At 34.2% G+C, this 19,107-nt stretch overlaps 2 long non-coding RNA genes across 2 annotated transcripts in view; both read left to right on the top strand.

Annotated features, from left to right (window-relative positions):
• The window catches only part of LOC140699149 (uncharacterized), a 259,144-nt gene that overhangs the window by 139,856 nt on the left and 100,181 nt on the right, over window positions 1-19,107 (top strand). The gene's annotated exons all lie outside the window — the stretch shown is intronic.
• On the top strand, window positions 2,126-14,299 carry LOC140699151 (uncharacterized). The gene is made up of 3 exons (XR_012077156.1): window positions 2,126-2,264; window positions 2,676-2,757; window positions 14,247-14,299. It is a non-coding gene; the product is annotated as an uncharacterized lncRNA (long non-coding RNA).

Here is a 19,107-nt window from a genome sequence, read left to right as displayed (position 1 = left end):
CCAAGAACAAACAGAAAGAGTGCATGATGGCCAAAGATGGAACAACAAAATTAAGTAATGTTGGATTACAACCCAAAGTATAAAATAAATATCATAAATTAATACTAATAGTAACACATGAATGAACAAAGAATTGGATAGAAAAGACAAATCTCCCACATAGAACAACTCCAAATAATTTATGTAGATGCTCCTCCCTCCATGAAGTGGAACATAACTCCCCAGTCTCTAAGTGGAAGCTGTACGTGGTGACTTTCTTCCGAAGAGTACTTAGAGGAAAGCAGAGAGGGAATATGACAATGGAGAAACCTGAATAAACACAACCGTAGCCAGGTGATCAAGGTCAACACCAACAGTGGAAAGTCATGTATTACCTATGAAGTGATGAAAATGGCACTTCCTCGTTACGGTCTCCCCCTCAGAACTCTATACTCCTAGTCTAACCTAGAGAAAAACATCAGAGAAATCCATACTGGTAGACATTTTATAAAATAGCTGATCAGCACTCGTCAAAACTATCAAGATCATCAAAATCAAGGAAAGTCCAAAAAACTGTCATGGTCAAGAGATGGCATAACAAATAAATATGTGGTAACCAGCTGAGAAACTGGAATAAAGGACTTTAGGGAAAAACTAAGGAAATCTGAGTAGAGTGTAGATTTAGTTAATAGTAATATTTCATTATTGGTTCATTAATTGTGACATATATACCATACTAAGATGTTAATAATAGGGCAAATGTAGTATATGCTATATGAGAACTTTCTGTTCTGTTCTCTCAGCTTTTCAGTAAACCTAAAACTGTTCTAAGATAAAGTTTACTGAAAGAAACTAAACAGAAAGTAGGGATGATCCCTAAAATGCAGACATTTGGAATAATAAAGACGAGCCAAACAGCTCATGTGGGGTTTCCCCGGTTGTTCATTTTCATCCCAGATATTAATGTCAGTTTTTCTCATATAGAGGCAGGCTTTGTTATGTCCACAGTGACATAGCAATGTGGATTTACTCTCCTAATACTCTCCTAATGTATCTCTTCTCACAAATCATTACCAGGCTTTTTCGGGAGGTCAATTTGTTATTTCAAACATAATCAACATTACTAAAGGAAATAATGTATGTTTCTCAAAGGAAGATAAACCCCTTACGTGATCTATTCCCTATCTATTTTTCTCATTTTATACTCCCTCCATTTTAACCACATTCTAGTAGTGTTGAATTCTTTATCTGAAACATGCCATGGGTATTCGTTTTGTGAGTCATTTCCATTTGCTGTTGTTTTGTTCTGAATGTTTTTCCCATAGATTTTGCTTGTCTGGCACTTTCTCATAAGCCAAGTCTCAGCTCTCATTGTTATTTCTACAGAAAAGGTGTTTTTTTTTTTTTTTATCTGATTAACTACTCAAAATAGCAACTTCCTTTAGTCACTCACTGAATTCTATCATTGATTAATTTTGTAACCTTTTGCCACTATCTGTAATTATTTCATTTGGTCCTTTGTGTATGCGTATGTTTTGTCTACCACTAAAATGTTAGCACCATGAATATAGAGACTGTGTTATCTAGTTCATCAAGGAGCTCAATAAATATTTGTCATATGTATAAAGAGATTTCATTGTCCCATGGGATAAGGACATAACTGTAAACTTCAATCTTATCTTCAGTCAGAATATAATTGAAAAAATACATGCAAACCACGAAGGGGATCTGGCCTACTGTCCGTTTAGAAATTATCTGACCTGAATGACATTGTGAGACAGCTGAGATAGCTAATATTATTCCCATTTGAATATCTCCCTTATTTGAATCTCAGGATAACAGGAAAGATGGGAAGACCTTGTTTTCTCAAGGGCAAAACCAGGTAGAAACACTCCAACAAGTTTAAGCATGATAAATACTTTGTCTTCTCAGGAAGAATATCTGTAAATTTATCTGTAACTTTCAGGCTTAGGTGATCTCATCCATTTCGGTGAAAGCTCTACCATCCCTCCCTGACATCAGGGCTTGTAACCAAGCAGTGCCCTATGGGGCTTTCCTGGAACAGGCCCCTCTCCCATATCCTCTGCTGTAGCTCCTCTCTGAAGTACCCAGATAGTATCTCATGCATGTTTCCTGAGCTTTTCAGATGCTAAAAACTACCGCCAAATGGAAGAAATTACCTACTTGATGATCGTGAGCACATAGCCCCCAGACCTTCTGGCATCTAAGGATTGATAATGTGAACAGCTGTGTTGTCTCAACATCATCCAGTCAGAGAACTGAGTGTGAGCTGATCACAAACCCTGGGATGCCCCTCCCTCACTTTGCCTATAAAATGTTTTGCTGCAACCTTTTGAGGAGTTGGGGGCCTTGGGGGCACAAGTCACACATTCTCCTTGCTCAGCCCTGCAATAAACCTTTCTCTGCCCTGAACTCTGACATTTTAGTGTTATTTGGCCTCACAGTACATCAGGCACATGAACCTGCTTTGGGTAACAGGCTCCCACCCTACCTATCTCACCATTCTGGGGAGCCCATAGATCTTCAACAGGCTTCTCAAGTCTATTTACACACTTCCTCCACATGCCCAGTCTAGGGATATTTCGAAAGCAGACCTCCACACATTCAACAAGTGGTACCGACAAGTGCTAAAGAACAAATGGAGAATTTGTTTCTCCTATTCTGTTTGTGTGTAGGTCTGAGAGAACAGAAATTCTGATTACTTCTGAGACAACATCTGCAAATTCTCATAGGAGATGCCTATCTGCTCAAGAAAAGGTAAACACTACCATTTTGGAATAACTGGCAAATGAGTTTTATAAAGCAGGACTGCTCAAGGTTTCTGTGTTTATATTCTGTGTGTGTGTGTTTAATAGTTGATGTATGTGTGAAATATAATTTTCTGTTAATTAAACCTTTACCATTGCTTTTGTGGCCAGAATCATTACTCTCAATGTAAGATATTCACAGGAGCGATATGTAGCGGGAGCTGCTGATAGAAGATTTGTTTTTTCCCTCCCTAACGGCATTTTGTTCAACTACCTAAGTGGAGGAAATCAGAAGGGGTTACAAAGATGATGTCACTACTGATATCAACATAGTTCTGAGTCAAAGGAATTTTCCTCATCCCCGGGGATCGGTTTTAGCTAATGTAGACCAAATCAATAAAACATGCTTATTTTTCTGGTATTACCTGTGGATGTAGGCTTGCTTGAGAAACAAAAGTTGAAAGTTAACTTGTGAAAGATAGCCCATGATTTTATCAATTTGAAACACAGGAAAGAAAGAAAGAAAGAAAGAAAGCTTTTACTTCACATTTATATCCTAATTCAAGCCATTTCTTTTCTCCCCGTTTACATATACATTTCTCAAAACAATTTGCTACACATGCTTTCTGCATTTTCCATTTTCCTCCCATTTTTCTTTAATTGACTCTAATCAGGATTTTTCTTTTAGACTCTTCTCTGAAACAGCATTGACAAAACAACCACGTGATTTCAAATTGCCAAATCCAACGTTGAATTATCCAGCTATTGCCAAATTAATCCTGCATAACAAATAATCTCAAACTCTCAGTAGCTTCTAAAAAATAAAAGATTATTTCCAGCCTCAAATGCTGCAGATTGACTAAGTAGTACTAATCTAGGGGTTTAACAGGAGTACGGATGGATTGGTGGCTCTGTTTTGGGTTTCCTCATTTGTTTCAATTAGGTTCAAGTTTGCCACTGTATTTCTCTCATCTTCCCTGACCCACCTGTTATCCAGAGCGTATTTTTTTATGGTGAATGGTGAGATGATTTTGTCAGGGTAAGTAGCGAAAATAAGAGAGATCAAGCTGCATTGTTCAAACCTTTATGGCAGTTTGAATCTATTTCCTTAAGTTTCCCAAAACTGTTAGTTGTAGCACCATCATTTCATAGCAATTGGTTTTTCATGTCCTGACATGCCCTTATGGTGGTGGCCATTCCCTCCCATTCATCTTCAGAGCTTGGTCTTCACAGTTCAATATAGATAATTTTATTAACTATTTTACCTTGCAAGTCATAGGATGCCAAATCCCAAATTTTTAATAGTAACTAGACTTTTTACTTTCACGTAGGCCAGTGACCAAGACTAGATTTCAAATCTATTTACCTGAAACCCACTCTGATATAGTTTGCAAATTCATGGTTTTTGAGGTAAAGAATAGTCAACTGTAATTAATTTAAACAAATAAGGAATACGTTTCAGAACATGAGATTACTCAAAAAATTGGGAGGGGGGCGGATTTCTGAGGCAAGTTTCATAATAGTTTATAAGGAGATACTAGGGATGAAAAGGTCAGAACCACAATTAAAATCAGGCTTAAGATCCAAGGAACAGGAGGTTTCCCAAGCATACAGCGAGTTTCAGATTCAGAACAGGCAAAAAATGTGAACTGTTCACTATTCAGTTGTTTTTCGTCTCTCATTCTGCCTAATCAGTTAGATATCCACGTTATAGAACTGACATTAGCATCACTTTTTGTTTGTTTATATGAAGCAAAGCTGAATGAGTTGTTATAATGAAGTAAAAATTTACATTTTAAGGCAAGATAAGAAAAGTGTAAACATAAAAATTTCCTCTGCCCATTTGCACCTCCTCAGTCCCCTCTGGTGTGCTTTGTGCATCTGCGTATGCATTAACCAGACCTCCCCAGTGGCAGAAATACCTGCTCAACCATAAAGATCAATTTCTCTTCTTCTGGCCCCAGCCATGTAACTCCTTAGAAGATAGCATCCGGTTCTCAATCCTGTAAAGGGTCACAATAACCCACCACTTGCCTTGTACATGCAGACGCCTTTGATGAACCTTATGTACAATTCCAATATATTGTTTCCCTTAAAGATACCAATTGGGACAAAACAGCCTGACCAATGACCTAGGGAGATACCAGGCCACACCTAATGGAAGTTCTTAGCTTAAATACTTACTTATGACCCTAGTAGTTTGCTAGCTGCATTACTTGTATTCTGCCTGTTTTACATGATGGTTATTTCTTGCATTACCAAATGTGTGACTGAGCCTCAGATAAAAGTAATCATGATTAGGCAATTTGAAATGATTGATCAAATCAAACTCTAGGTATGGGAAGAAGCAACAAGAGGGAACAATTTCCTGGGCCATAATAGGCTAGTAAGACAGGCAGTCCAGAGGCTTTTGGTTACTGTTAACAAGGCCTACTCCAGTAACAGCACGTACTGTGGCCTATCAATGAAATCCTCGCCTGACTTGGGAATGAGCATTCCTAGGGCTGTGGGACAAACTAGGGAAGGGGATTGTAAAATAAATAATGATGTCCATCATCCAGTTCTGCAGGCATCAAGCCATTAGCCACTGCAGTCACCGACCTACAGCACATCTTGGAAGGGGTTCAGGGTGAAGATTAGGATGAGGCTCTTTGTGCTCTGGGAAAACTGACAGAACTGGTCCTCAGGCAGTTAGATATTTTCAGGAGAAAATTTTATGAACCCAGTTTCTTGCATCTTCCCATACTTAGAAAAGCACTACAACCATTAAGATTTCTGATGACTAGCAGCAACCGTCTGCTGAGATGTGTGCTTCATCCCATGTATCTCCTTTGCCAAAATCACGTGTGTAACGTACATACTGGCCTCTCCCTCCTCACCTCTTCAGAACAGTTCTCAGAGCTCTCTGAGAGACTGTCTCCCAGGTTATAATCCTCAATTTGGCTCAAATAAAATTTCCCATTTCTCTCAGATTGTCTATTAATATTTTTCTTGACAGTTATCTAAAATTTTAAATTTTCTCAGAAGTTAGTGCAAAATCAGGAATCTTGAAACATCAAAATTCCAGTCATTGTATTGGCAAGTCTAATTTTTTGGTGTTTAGAGGCATCTCACAGCCTACACAAACAATAAGAAATCTTCTGAAACTTACACCTTAATTCAGTAACTTTCCCATCCATTTTACTCATTTTCAGCTGCATTTCTCCCTTAAGATGTAAATACCCACCTTGCTAAACAGAGTTTACAAGATTTTTAATCAGTTAGTAAATTAACATGATTCTTTCCTAAACACTGCTGTGTCTTTGTTTTCATAATGATATACATTGCTCAATGTTTCCCTTTGATTCAAAAAATACATGTCTGACTTGAAATATCTGTCTTAGACTTCATAAATGGCACTGAAATTTTGCAGTGAGAATAGCACTGTGTTTCTGGGTCAAAGTTAAATACTACTAACATTTCTTTTATTTATGGAGAAAAGAAAAGACAGCACTGCTAATATGCTTTAATCATTTACGTGAGTTGCTTAACAAAGATTTGAAAGGCCTTCAGGCTCAAACAGCATTTGCTGCTGAGCATTCAATTGCAATTGCAGGCTTCCTGGCTGAGCTGAAAACAGGCCACATCTAAATTTTCATTTCAATTTCCTAAGCTTGACAACTAAGAGTTACACTGTTAGTAATTCTGTAGCTGGGCAAGGGAGATGGATACTCTAGAAATACTAATAATTTGGTTTGAAAGTCTAGTTGAAATTTACTTAAAGATATTTGAAAAAGCATATTTCACCTAGAAATATCATGCCTGATGTAACCAAAGCATTGAGTATTTTCTTCTTAGATGGTGTGTATGTGGAAAAGTAAGCATTTAAATCGAGTATCCTGACTGTTCATATTACATAAGCATTTCTGTTCTATTTGGACCATAAAAACTTTTTTTTTTTTTTTTTTAGTTTTAAATATAATCATAGGGGAGAGAGTATAGCTCAAGTTGTAGAGTGCATGCTCAACATGCCCTAGGTCCTGGGTTCAAAGCCCAGTACCTCCATTAAAATATAATTAAATAAATAGACCTAATTAACACCCCCAAAAAAAACTAAAAAAATTTTTTTAAATATGTAATTGTAATTCCCTCTGTTTCCTACTTATTTGAGTAACATTTTTACCAAAAGAATACATAAACCTTAATAAATTGACCCACTACACTATGTAACCTATTAACACACAGAACAAAACTAATGACATTGAGTAGAAGCTAAGGTATAAAACTGCTTTCATATATTCTGCTTTTATTTTAGGTTATTTTTACAAACTTGGCAAAAAAATCAATATAGATATTTTAAGGAATGATATTGTATGTCAATTTAATACTTAGAGATATAAATACTTTCTCCTTTAAAATAATTATCCATGAAGTCAACCATTCTAGCTCAGTCAGAGTTTATGTCTTTTTTACATATTCAGATGGAATTGTGTGTACATAAAACACATAGTGACAATAATATATACTAACACTTTCATTCAATGTTATGTATACGTTAACTTTTTTTTTATTTTTGAACATCCTCATAATTACTGTTTAATGGCTACTTAATTATCGATGTTAAATTACAATTTAAGCTATTTCTCTAAAATTTCTTTCAGTTTATCGAAGTAGCTTATTATTAGCTGAGAGCATTGTGTTGAATAATTTCCTTACGATAATTTCTTAGTTGTGGAATTATTGTGTATAGAAACATTTTCTTCACCCTATATGTGTAACATTACTACACTTCACATATGTTTTACCACTTTACCTCAGCAGAGTGTATATTCACCACTGGATTTTATCATTTAAAAATGATACTAGTTAAGAAGTTATTTCTTAAGTGGAATTTTCGATATCTCTCTCATATCTAGTCCCACTTTTTCTAACTTCTCCGCTTTCCTTTTTTATGTGATAATTTTCTAAGTGGATAGGACCATAACTGATAGTATACAGGGTAATTGCATATTAAAGTTAAGATATCATCTTCTCTTCCACCTCTTAAAGTTGTTCTTCTTGTATTTCATCATGGATCTCTCTGTTCTAGTTTCACATGGTTGTGAGTGTGTGTGGACTCAAAATGCCACTGGAAGACAAGCCATCCTATCTTTTTTCTGCTGCAAACCCAAGCATTCCATTCCAAATATTTAAATTAGAGTAGAGAAGTAAAGAATAGAAAACTTGTCTTAGGACATGATTCTATGTCATGTGTTTCAATTCTACCTTTTACCATTAATTTAACGAACGAGTTTTTGAACACACCAATGAATGAATAGATAAAGGAAATGCATGTGTTAAGTAATATATTAATTTGGTTCAACTAGTACAATATAAAGATCTGACTGAAGCTCTTGAGCTGTTCACAACTGTTCATGTCCATGTTCTTGGAAAGACTAATGTCCGTTTACACTTGGCTTGACCATGTGACTTGCTTTGGACAATGGGACAACAATACATGTGACACAAGGAGAACCTTGAAAAGTGCTTATGCTTTGGCTTTTGTTTTACTTCGTTGTTCTTGTGAAAACTATGGCCACCATCATGGGTGGGATGTAAGCCCAGGCTAGCTTGCTAGTCATAACCCCAGCTGATAACTGGCACTAACTCCAGATTAGACAAATCAGCCCCTATCTGACTGATGGTGAATGTGTGAACTCAAGCCACTTCAACAGAAAAACCATCTAACTGATTCAAGCCTAGACCTAAAACATACACAATTGCGAGCTTATAAATTATTTCAGCCATTGAGTAATGGGATGGTTTGTTACACAGCAAAAGCTAAGAGTAACATCCAACTGTAAATTGTTTTTTACCATAATACTACAGTATTAGTACAGTGTTAGGTTTACCAGCAGTTATAAAATATTTATTCAGTAATGGCCAGTGGTACTAGATTTCAGCCTTATATTTATTTTTTGTAGTCTTCCTTTTAAGGGAGTCCTAGAAAAAAAGTCCCAGAATCACTGCAAGCAATAAGGCACTTTTGTATGAGAAATATATTTGCTGAGGTTTCATGGGTTCTGTTGCCTCTAGTGGGCCCATATGTTAGCTAACAAAAAAGAACAAAAAATTATTAGAGTTAGTGAGCACTCTACACATTATATATAATATTAGTAGGATATTATTCTTTGCATGTGTTTCTGTGATTGAGATAAATTAGGGAACCTTATAGTATTTAATGGACCTGAAGCTTGAATTTGCTAGTTTATGTTTATGTAGGTTCTGTATGTCAGAAAGCAGCAATGATCAGTATTTGATATAAAATATATCAATTTTTCTCCTAAACTGTTTGCCATTTTTTCCCATAATTTTAATTAAATTTTAAAGGTAATCTTAATAGTTTTTTGTAATTAATTCTAGAAATTAAATAATTTATAGAAGCATCTCTTAGATATTCACAACTACATAAAGTAGTCTTGCACAGATCACTCTCAGAGTCTGTAACTCTCTAACACAATAAAAGAAAATAAGGCCAAGTAAAAATTACTCCTGTGAAGGGATATTTCCTTAGGGAATTGTTGCAACTGTGATTTTTGAATAGTTGAATATAGCATTCAATCTTAACTAGAAACGAATGTAGCATTTGGAGATAAATTCTCAACTTGACATGCTAAATGAATTCTAAAGTTTTGAAGCTGATTTCCAGTCTGCCAACAACCTGTATTGAGTGCCTGCTGTGCATGGAGCACCACACTGGATTTGGTGAATGAAAGCATCTATCATACAATTTCATGATACAGGGTGTTGGATTATAACTGTTTCCCGTGGTGATTTTACACTTCTTTCATTTCTCCTAATCACCCCATATGTTTCATGTTCTATCTTATCCTCCAAGGCTTCCTTTTCTATTTATAAATACCCCAAGGTGAAATAAAACATTTCTTCCAATGAATGGTAGCTCAATCATAGATATATCCAGCCCATTCTTCTGTGTCCTGTTGTAGCAATGTGTTACATCAGTTAATATGGGATAAGATAGACTGTGCTATGAAGATGAGAGCAGTCCTGAAGATACCAGAATAGTTGAAATTCTTTAAAATACATAGTAAGGAAGTGAAATCACACTGATTATAAAGAGTACTGCATGCCACATAGAAAATAATTTCCCCATCATCTTATGGACATTTATGAATTTTCCTGTTAGCCACAAACATAGTATGACAAAATTACTTTTAGACATCTTCTCCTGAACCCCCATCTCTTATAGTAGTCCCACCTCCATTACACAGAGACTCGAAAAAGTTTGTCTCTTGGTCCAGGGTCCACAATTCTATTACTACTGGTTGCCATAAAGAAAGTAAGTGCAAAGTACCCTCGTGATTTAAGATGTGAATGGCAGAAGTGAAAAGGGGGAAGGAAGATGTAAAGAGCAGGAAGACTCGACATAACACAGAAGTACTAAAACCCTTTTTTTTTCAGTGTAAGGCTATGATAAATTAAGAGATACTGTCATTGGAGAATTGCTTGCTTAGGTCTCTGTCCATTCTTGGATTGTGTTGTTTGGTTTTTTGTTATTAAGTTGTATGAGCTGTTTATACGTTTTGGAAATTAAACCTTTGTCAGTCTCATCATTTGTAAATATTTTCTCCCATTACATAGATTGTTGTTTTGTTTTACTTATGGTTTCTTTTGCTGTGCAAAAGCTTATAAGTTTTTTAGGTCACATTTATTTATTTTTGCTTTTATTTCTTTTGCCTGGGTTGACTGCCAAGGAGAACACTGCTAAGATTTATGTCAGAGAATGTTTTGCCTATGTTTTCTTCTAAGAGATTTATCATGTCTTGTATTATATTTAAGTCTTTATACCATTTTGAGTTTATTTTGGTGTATGCTGTGAGGGAGTATTCTAACTTCATTGACTTACATGCAGCTGTCCAGCATTCCCAAGGCTGTCTTTTCTCCACTGTATATTCTTGCATCCTTTGTTGAAGATTAATTGACCAAAAGTTTATGGGTTTATTTCTGGGCTCTCTACTCTGTTCCATTGATCCATATGCCTGCTTTTATGCCAATACTATGCTGTTTTGGTTACTGTAGCTCTGTAGTACTGTCTGAAGTCTGGGAAGGTTATTCCTCCAGCTTCATTCTTTTTCTTCAGTATTGCTTTGGCAATTCTGGGTCTTTTGTGATTCCATGTAAATTTTAGGATTATTTGTTCTAGTTCTGTGAAAAATGTCCTTGGTGATTTGATAGGGATCGCATTAAATCTATAGATTACCTTGGGCATTATGGCCATTTTAATGATATTCATTCTTCCAATCCAAGAGCATTGGATATCTTTCCATTTCTTTCAGTCATCTTTAATTTCCTTAATCAATGTTTTGTAGTCCTCCATGTGTGAGTCTTTCACCTCCTTGGTCAGATTTATTCCTAAGTATTTTCTCTAGTGAAGACATACAAATGGCCATTAGGCACATGAAAAAATGCTCAATATTGCTAATTATCAGAAAAATGCAAATCAAAACTACAGTGAGGTATATAAAAGTTAAAAATATGAATCTGTTCTTACAAAAAAACCATATGTAGAAAATTCTTTTTCTTCACAGACATTTTAAGAAAGCTCTGCACATAGAAATCCAGAATAGCCACAAATGCTGCCACATGTAATTTTAAATTTTCTAAGAGAATAATCATTGCCCAAGACAATGAAAAAAGTTTACTTTGATCTTTTCATCCATATATGTCTGTCTCTGAATTTCAGAAACAGAATAGATAATCCTACTTTCCCAATCCTTACAACATCTTGAGACAAAAGAACAGAATTGCTAATTAACTGACAAATAATAATTCCTTTAGGCTGGTGAGTTCTCTCCTGCCCCTACCACCCCCTCTTCCCTGTCTCTGCTCCCAACAAGGAAATGGGAAAGAAGTATGAATAGAAAAAAGAAAGGAATTAATAAAGATGATAAGAACAGAAGAAGAGGAGAGAAGAGTGTGTGTTGTGTGTGAGTAGAGATGGAGAGAGACAAAGGGAAAATCAGCACATGTTTTGAATGGGGTGGCCCTGAGGTAGAAGTTGAAATGAATCTTGGCCTCCTTGATTCCCTCAGTCTTCAAAGTCTCAGCAGTTCCAGAATGATGGCTGACCTTTTATAATTAGGATATTCCAGAAAAGACATTAGAGTAAGGTTTTTATGACTTTAGACTGTGAGTAAAAGAAATGCTCCTGTCAGTTTTCTATCCAGCACTCTTTCTAACCTCTTATTCAATAACTCGTTACCTTAGTCATTAATCTCTCATATGTAACATGGCTATTTGCCTGGAGGAAAATACAAGGGTACTACATCATTGAATTTCTATCATCTATTATGGATGTAATATTTTCAAATAATTCCAGAAGGCTAGTTAAACATGACCTCCTTCAACTGAACCAGCAGTGAGTATTCATCATGACATTTCCTTTTCCATATGGAGTTTCCACAGCATCTCTTTAATAGCTTCCATTCTTTTCTCTACTCCTTTAATTCAATTTTCTCATATTTTAATGAAACAAATCAGCAGAGGTTGATGAAGGAACGATGCTAATATAAAGGAAATGAGATGCTAATAATGCTTAAACCCTTTTTATACTGAATTAAATTAAAACATATGCAGAAAATTGCATAAAATCTAAAGTACAGCTAAAGAGATTATTATATAGTGAGCATCCCTATACCTACTTTCAAGGTCAAGAAATAAAATATTCTGAGTACCCTGAAAATCTCATCTCAGTCACAGACTGCTCCTTTTTTTCTAAAGGCAATCACTGTCATCAGTTCAAAGGTAATCACCCCTTTACATTCTTTGTAATCTTACTACTTAAGAATACATATATAAATGGAATATTTTTGGTTTTGTTTATTTTTGAGCATTATGTGAATGGAATTACAAATTATGTATTCTTTAGGTCTGGTTTATCTTGTTCAATATTACACTTAAGAGATTAATCCACATTATTGTTTGTAGCTCTAGTTCCATTTTCTTGTGATTGTTGTAAAATATTTCAGTATATGACTATACTACAGTTATATAGAGAGACAATGACCCAGAAATTCTACTCCTTCATATGTAATGAACAAATATGCATACATACATCACCAAAGGTGTGTACTGAAATGTCCATAGCAGTAACTTTTGTGATAGTAAACAACAGCAAACAAAATCTTAAATGTGCATCAAGGTAGAATGAATAAATAAGTAGTAGTATTTGGTGGAATAATTTTACAGCAAGGAGAATGAATTAAAATTACCATATTTTTGATGTGCTGACAATGTATAATTCTTTATCTAAAAGCTGCTTCCATGGATTTGATTGTAACAAAGACTACAGTAATAATAATAATATTATTATTATTATGACAATAGCTAAAACTTAACATGATCCAGATGCTGTTACAGAAACTTTTCTGTGTTAACTCTTTTACTCCTCACTCTAATCCTAATTGATGGACATGATTATTTCTGTTTTACAATCAGAGAAACTGAGTCACACAGCTTAAATAATTTGCCCAAGCTAATTAACCTAGAAAGTTGCAAAGTAAGATTTGAATCCAGACAGTGTGTATCTGGACTCCATATATTTTAGCATCACATTATACTGCTGTATGTACACTTTGGACTCATTAGGACAGATTGGAAATCAGATGCTTCTAGGGATTAAGGTTTGGATAGAGTGGTTAATATTTTCCTCGATTCGCAGATAAAGAAACTGAAAAACAGCTACTTAAATGATTTTAAGTGTTCATACAGAGAATAAAGAATGGAATCAGGTATGCAACTTGGGTTTTCAAACTAGGTCTGCAACTCCATCTCTGAACCATATTATAAAGCTAGAGAAATTATTTCAAACTAAGAAAAATTAGGTGAAATTGGAAGATTACCTCTAAGATCTGATCTTGAGGACATCGCTGCATCCTGGACCTGACCTTGCTCCCATGTTCTCCCCAGCACCTCCTCACCTGCCCAACTCCACCCAAAAGGCTGGGACTCCTAAAGCTATTTGGATCACAAGAGCAAGTGTAATAAAAGAGAAACCTGTGTGTTTCTCTTCCTATCTCTCACCATCCCAGATTGAATTTTTGTGCTGCATCCTTGTGATTTAAATTATAAAGGGGTTTCCTATAATCTTGAGAAAGATTACCTGATTTACAATGAAGGCTATGGAAGCAGGGACACTGCCCCTTTGCCCTTGTCCATGAGTTGGTAGATGTCAGCTGGATCAGACCCGTGCATCCTGACCACTCTCTTATTGCTGTCTCTCAGGGGGTGGTGGTGAGACTGAACTTCATCTACTGTGCCGAGGTGAAAAATATTTGCTCATTACAGCAGTAGGGGGAGTCCCGTGGGTGCAGTATATGTCTTCATGCATTTTCCTTGAGTATAGCAGAACATTATTCAGAATGGATGTTCTTGGTGCATGTAGCATGACTGACAGTTTTATACTTATCTCTTTATGGGTCCACAAAGTCATATAAATAAATAAATTTTATTAACTGTCAGGAATCCCTTGGTAACCATTGGGTGTAGTCCTATGGATCTTTGCAAATTCCTGCACAACTACATAAGAAAACTATTTATTTTGGAATCATTCAGGAAGAGGAAAAGGTAACCTTAATTTGCTTTTTAAAAAATGACTTGTTTGTTCTTTTTCTCTCTCTTCCTCTTTTCCTCCTTCTCTTCCTTTCGTTCTGTACTTTAGCACTATTGAAACATAATGTATGAAGCTAAAATACTTCCTTTGAATATGAGGCAAAGAAGTGAAGATACTTTTATCTACAAAAAATAATTATAATGAAAATGCTTAAGAAGTAGAAGTACAGACAAATTTTAACCAATAAAGTTCTTAAATTAAAATAGAAACAGAAAATAGAAAAGGCTAACTTTGTAGGCTTAAACATTTTATGGTTTTTACACAACTTACAGGTTTCTGGAACAGGGCTTATTAACATTTTTATTGTTTGTCATATTTTAAAATAATATTGTTATGTACCATTGGATAAAATTAATAGTGCATTAAAATGGTTCCACCTTAAATCAGGGACAGCTTGCTGTAACGAGAATTTTCAATTCTCTAATGACTTTTTTTCTCTGCTATGAAAAGAAAAAGCTTCTATATGAAAATGATGTACGAGGGCAAAAGGAAATTTATGATCTAAACTTGCTGCAAATCATTTGTATTGATCTGTTTTGTTTCCATTCTGCTGAAGCTAATAGAAATCATTTGTCACCTGACTTGTCCCAGCTGATTTGAAAAAAAAAAAAACACTGTACCATTTATCAGACCAGCTGAAGGTCTGGTACAAGTGTGCTTATGTCTGCAACTGCCAAGATACATTTAACTTCTAGGGAAGTAGTAAATATAAGCCTATATTGCTCATAGGCTTAAACACATAAATTTAATATTGATATGAACATATATATAATACATTCTAATAAAACAGTAAATAAGGAACATGTATTGGCCAGTGGAATATTCTACTTACAATATTTTAATAGTTTTATGTTACGAGAGCTAAAAATATAATATAACTATGTGACATCAACTATGGTAACATTACACACATAGAAATAAAAGTTGAAGCTCCATTAGAGTAATGCATTTAAAGAAATAGCTTCTTTTCCTTTTCCTGACCCATAAATTCTTCTGAGTTTAACTCTTCCCTTTGAAGAACATTTTGGTGAATTAAACCTTAACCTTTAATCCTTACAATTTTGTAAATAAAATTTATTTCAAATTTACTGACTTGAAAAGAAAACTTAAGATGAGTATCTGTTTTTATCCAAGAAATCGATAAAAGTTGGCCTTGAGAAGCCAATACATTTGTACAATTTTCAAATTCTCATAGGATGTGTCATCACTCCACCTCAGCCCATATACTTCAGCTCAAGGTGAAAGGAGATTTGGTCTCACAAATCTTTTGTAATACTCTTTCAAGCTCTTAAATAGCAGAAGTCATTGTATGAAACATTATTTAAATTTTGTCATTATGCTATTTCATGATACAAAATTATCTTGTAGTTGGGCTAATTTACCCAAGTTAAACTTACATACAAAGCAGCACCATAGACCCCAGGCAAAGAGTGACCAAGTTCCAGAGTTGCACTGGCCCTTTAATACACATAATGCACATCCCTATTTATTTATTTTTATTTATTTTATTTCCCCATTCCTTCCCTATTAATTGAGTAGTAAAATTTGTTTGAGCCCAGAGTTACAGAATGTATGTCCTGAAATAAATGATGCTAAGGGTATGGTTCTTCACTTACTCATTCTTTACTCATCCAATAACTATTCATCAAATACTTTTAGGAACCAGACACTCTGACAGGTTTGGGGATGCAGTGGTATAGAAAAAGGAGACACTGTCTACCTTATTTAAGAATTTATATTTGAGCAGGGTAAAGATATAATTTACTCTGAAGTTTTTATTTGTTTGTTTGTTTGTTTGTTTACTTTTCTTATGACAAGTTCATAGCATAAGCAATTTGATAAGAAATAAAAACAATAAGCTGGTTCAGGCTAAGCTTGAAATTTGGCCCTTTTAGTCATCTAATTATTTAATAGCACATTTGGGTCAAAATCTTTGTACAGGTTGATTATGTTTTTATGAGCATCTAGAAGATTGTGAGTGAGGACAAGTGTTTTAAGTTTTTCACCTTTATCTTGTTACCTGTTCGATTCATATTTGTTGAACGTATAAATGAATGAATTAATGAATACTGCCATTTTCCACCTCATGATTTGGCATTCTCTTTGCATTTTAAAATTACAGGGGGAAAAAATCAATGATACTTATGAAATTGTCCAATTGTGCTAAATAAAATTTTAAAATTCATATTCATTATTTCTTGACATCTTCTTACCACTATAGTACAATCTGTAGACCTCAGATTAAAACTACCTGCGTCTTAGTCTGATCTCATTCATTCATTCATTCATTTACTCCTTCAACATTGACCAGTTACTAGTAGTTGAGTACACTGATGCGGATACAGAGAAAAATTTTAGAAGGCTCTGCCCTGAGGAACTTAGTGTACTGGAGAACACAGTCATGGGAAGGAAAAAGTATGTAATACAACATAATGTGTGATCTGATAAAGTTATAAACAAAATTTAAACTAAATTCTTTGAGTATAGAAAGAAGGAAGCAAACTGTAAAACTCCAGAAAAAACTTTACAGAGGAGAAAAGAGAGAAACTGTCAGAAACAAACAAACAAACAAAACAGAAGAATATGAGATACTCAGGTCAAAGTGAAAATAATCAAGTGTGGGTAAGGAGGTACTTTGTGGTTAGATGGTGAAGGACATTGTTTAAGTTCCATACTAAGAAATCTTACATTGTTGCTGAGGGAAATAGGATCACTAGAGGTTTTGAAGAAGAGGGGAAAATTTTTTTTAGTTAAAAAATGAGTCATATGCTTAAATAATCAACAAATATTTTAGAAAATAAAGAAAAAAACACAAAAACAAAAAAATAAGTATACCTAATCTATTATCAATCTATAACCTGGAGATACTCTGTGCTAACATTTAGGGTATATACGTTATTGCAGAATATGTTTCTAACATTCAGTTCTAATACCACTTTTTTGATGTTGCAGTGAGGACTCATATACATGCTCTTTGTAATCTATGTGTGCAAGTAATGATGCATTTCAATATTCAATGATAGAAAGAAATGTCTTAATACCAGTTAATGTTAAATTTGAAGAGTGGATTTTATATGTAAACTATTTAATGATTAGGAGATATAATCCCAATGAAGGTGATAAACATATAATAAAGTCATAGAATATGTCAGTGTAATTAAATCATGTAGACAGATCAATGATATATAACTAAGAATCAATAAATGTACCCAAATATAAAGACATGATTTTGAATGTGGAATAGGGAGCAGATTATTCAAAAAATGTTGCTGTGACAACAGGGTATCCATCAGGAAAAAGGTAAAGTTTATACTTACTCCACTCCTTACATAAAAATAGCATCCAGATGGATCAGAGACATAAACAACAAAACAGAAAAGAAGCTCTATTGTTGGGTTCTGTGAGAATACACAGGAGAATTTTTTTCTGTATCTAATGACCTGAGGTTGAAAAAGCTTTCCAAGTGTGACACAAAACTGAGACATCAGAAAATAATGATTATTAATTTGCCTACATCTTTAAAATTTTTTACATACAAATTCAATTAAATGCACTGAACAAAAAATGAACAAATCTCTTGAAAATTCTTGTAACATGATACACAAATATATAATTAATATTCTTATTATAATACATTCCTTCAAATGATTTATATGCTTTTATATACCTAAACTAAATTTTTAATAATTATTTTATTTGAACATACTTAAAGGTAGCAACCAAGAAGCAGATTTCTAAGGATGACATATACAAAAACCGATTTACTCAAAGTGATTTGTTTTATAATTCTATTTCTTGGGAATAATCGGGTTATATGATGCCATTCGGTGCAAAAGGACCTAACAAATCTTTTTCAAGAATTTGTATCTGAAAACATGTTTTTTTTAGGCTTCCTGAAAAACAGCAAAGTGTTATTTTGGAAATGTTAATTGTTTAATGGATATTGAAAAAGCAGTCAATTTAATTTTCTGATTTGCCTGACAATTGCTAAAATATCCAGACTTATTTAATCCCACATTTAGAATACTTCTAAATTTCCCCAAATCCTAAAGGAAATACAATGCTTACAGGTGATATTAGGGTCTAGAAGTCTCTACAAATAGCTTTGTCTTTTCAGTAGCTTCTCCTTATGCTTCTGGTATTAATTATTTACATTTCTGTAGTGTGGTCACAGCCATATCATTCAAACCCAGAAACAAACCAAGAAACTATTTAAGTTTGGGGACAATTTTATGATGTCATGGTGGTCAGGGTTTGGCTAATTTTTTTTGTTCATGATTTGCTTGTTTTTTGATGTATAATACTAGAAACTTCATTTAAAACCACTGAGAGAATTTATAATTTACTTTACATTAAAAACTTTCTCACTTTTTCCTTAAAAGCAAATTGATATTTTTAATTGTTTACTAAAGTTACCATTCTTAAAACCAATAATATTCATTTATTTATTATAGTTATTTACTGAGGAATTTTCTTTCTATCTCTAGCACTGGCTATAATTTTTCCACTTTTTATATCTACATGTAGCATAACAGTTTTTTCCCTTTTGTTTTTGGGTGACAGTTGTGCTACAGTTTTACTTTACATAAAGTGAGATATTCTCCTTGTCCTGAAAATGTTTTCTTTCAACTTTTTTTTTTTTTTTTGCAAAGTAAGAACATAATAAATAGATTTTTTTCTAAAAAGAAGAATAAGACAACATTATAAGAC

This window comes from Vicugna pacos, chromosome 11 (genome assembly GCF_048564905.1).
Source record: "Vicugna pacos chromosome 11, VicPac4, whole genome shotgun sequence".
Classification (NCBI taxonomy): Eukaryota; Metazoa; Chordata; class Mammalia; order Artiodactyla; family Camelidae; genus Vicugna; species Vicugna pacos.
The sequence above is the reverse complement of the archived record's forward strand: the minus strand, read 5'-3'. Positions and strand labels throughout refer to the sequence as shown.